Here is a 3,203-nt window from a genome sequence, read left to right on the forward strand (position 1 = left end):
CTTGATTACTTCTTTAAAACCATTTTCAAGTGTACAGTTCAGTGACATGAAATACCGCTACCATCCATCTCCAGAACTGTTCATCTTGGAAAACTGAAACTCTGTACCCATTAAACAATAACACCCCATCGCCCCCTCTCACCAGCCCTGGCAACACCCTCCTACTTTGTTTCTATGAATTTGACTACTCTAGGTACCTCATGGAAGTGGAATCACACTGTCTTTATGGTTTAATGGCTGGTTTATTTCAATTAAGATAATGTCCTCAAGGTTTATCCATGCTGTTCCTTATGTCAGCCTTCCTTTTTAAGGCTGAATAATTCCATTCTATGTATACACTACATTTTATTTAGTCATTCATCTGCCAATGGATTAAATTTTTAAGAGGATTCCCTGAATCCAGTACTGTGATATATCCTTCTCTTCAGTACAAGTGGTTTTCTTACATCCTAGGGCAGTGAGCCCTAGTTTGAATTGTAATATGAAAGATGTTTATTCATGAGTTTTATCCATTTATTTTTCCTTTGTAAAATGGAAGGACTGTTGGGTGGTTAGGCTTGTTTGCAAGCTGACCAATTTTAAGGAAGAATAAATTAGAAGCTGAAATTTGGAAATCCACTTCCTTAAAACTGGAAGTATATTTGGGCAGTCTTCCAGGATGCCCAGGGGTCTGTCTACTCCATTCCCAGGACATCTGCTCTATGGTTCTATTTTTCTCCTCCAAGCACTCCAGTTGCTTGTCATGGATCCCAGTCAATAACTCTGCAGATAGCTTAATGCTGATTTCCAACCATTTCTTCTTTTTTTTTTTTTTAATCAATCTTTATTGTTCATATTATTACAAAGGTTCCTCATTTCTTCCCCCCTCCACCAGGTTCCCACCCCACCCTCTGCCCCCTCCCCATCCCCCATTGTCCTCATCCATAGGTGCAGTTTATGTTCAGTCTCTTACTCCCCCCCTTTTCCCGATAGTAAATCCCTTTTCAGATAGTAAATCAGTTACTTAGCATTTTCTCACATCAATAATACCTCCACATGCCCAATGATACACTTCACACAAAAGACATTTCCAAATAGGTCAACCAGCCTCATCCAGGCCCAACCCAAGGCACTCACACATCAACACCCCAGCGCTATACTAACTCAACACATCCAGATCTAAGCCTTCATCACTTGATTCAGCAGATCCTCAAGTTCCCGCAAAAGTTTCCAGCCATGTCTGAGAGGCAGCCGTGGGGCAGGGGCAGGCGAGGAGCGAGCTGTTACGGGCCTGGCTGCTCCGGGCCTGGCCTCCGTCCAACCATTTAAGTCCTTAAGAGTCCACTGGTGTTTGCTTAACCAAAAAACATGCAAGCAACAATCCACCAGACCAGAATTAAATACCTCTGCTGCTGACCTGTCAAAGGAGGAGAACTTGTTCCTTGCTCAATCTTGTTGCAGCAACCAGTGTCCAGATCATAGAGGGAATGACTTGTCAGTTGTCTTGATATGAATCTTGGACTTTATCTAGAAGAAAAATAATACCAGAGATTCATTTTTTTTGTTGATTTATAGAGAGTGGAAGAGAGAGAAATACCATTGTGAGGGAAACACATAAATTGGTTTCCTCCCAGACTCGCCCTGACCAGCATCGGGGATGGGGAGGACCCTGCAACCGAGATAGTGCCCTCCACTGGAATGGAACCTGGGACCCTCAGGTCCACAGGCCAAACCGGCTAGGGCCCTACTTGATTTACATCTTATCCTTTAATGTTTCATGTTTGTCTCAGTAATTCATGAGGTCACTAATGAAATACTTGAGTGTCTACTATTCTAGGTTCTTGGAATATATTGATAAATAAACAAAGATCCTTGCCCTCCTGGAGCTTATATTTTGGCTTGGAGAAAGAGCCAATAAACATATACTATATAGATTAGAAGATGATAAGCTGAATTAAAAAGGGGAAAGGGGGGGGAGGAGGAAATAAGGCCCTGGCTGGGTAACTCAGTTGCTTGGAGCATCCTCTCCATACACCCAGGTGCAGGTTCCACCTTCAGTCAGGGCTAAGGTGACCAGAGGGACAGCCCCGATTTTCAGCGGCGTATTAAAAAAGTCCCGATTTTTGGAAAGAATGCACGACAAGCTAGAGAATGGCAGGAGAACGGGAAGGGAATATACAATTTTCGGCAGTCATGTGGCTATTTAGCTAGGATAAAAGTTTTATATTGTTTTTGTTAATTTTATAATGTTAAACTTCAATAATAACAAATAATTGTTGAGAACTGATTATTGAGAACTGCTTATCAAAGTGCACATTGATGATCAGTTGTTAGAATTGTGGAATACACGCTGTCCTTACCAGGAACTAATGCTGCGAATGAACGCATTTTTTCTACGGTAAATAAAGTGTGGACATCAGAAAAATCACAAATAAGTGTTGAGACTTTGAAAGCCATTTTATGTGTGAAATATAATTTAACAAATTCTTGTGAAAAATTTCATGACCTTTTAAACGACAGCAATCTACTTAAAAAAAAAAATCACTCAAATGAGAACTATGCCAAAGAATAAAATAATACTATAGTTTTTTTATTTATTATATTTATAAATTGTACTTACGTTGAAATTTAAAAATATATTTTTCGTTCTATGAATATTTTTGTTGCTCCATATAGACCAAATTTTTAATTAAGAACCCCAACCCCCACCCCCGTCAATGGTGTCCCACTTAACCAATGTTAAAATCTGGTCACCTTAGTCAGGGCACATTTAAGAAAGTATCAGCCGAAACAGGTTTGGCTCAATGGATAGAGCGTTGATCTATGGACTGAAAGGTCCCAGGTTCAATTCCAGTCAAGGGCATGTACCTTAGTTGTGGGCACATCCCCAGTAGGAGGTGTGCAAGAGGCAGCTAACGGATGATTCTCTCTCATCGATGTTTCTAACCCTCTATCCCTTTCTCTTCCTCTCTGTAAAAAAAAAATAAATAAATAAAAAATCAATAAAATATATTTTTTTAAAAAAAGAAAGTATCAATGAGGGCCTAAAGAAACGCAACAATAAATCAAAGTCTCTGACTCCAGAGCCACGGGGACGTCAAACAACCTGCAGGTGCGCGGCCCACGCACCACCTGTGTCTGGGAGCGGGTCTAGGCGAGTCGCGTCAACCGCCAATCAGCGGCGACGCTGGACGGAGACGCGCTGCGCCGTGACGTCAGAGCAA

Source organism: Pipistrellus hanaki (assembly GCF_964339955.1).
Source record: "Pipistrellus hanaki genome assembly, chromosome: 7".
Lineage (NCBI taxonomy): Eukaryota > Metazoa > Chordata > Mammalia > Chiroptera > Vespertilionidae > Pipistrellus > Pipistrellus hanaki.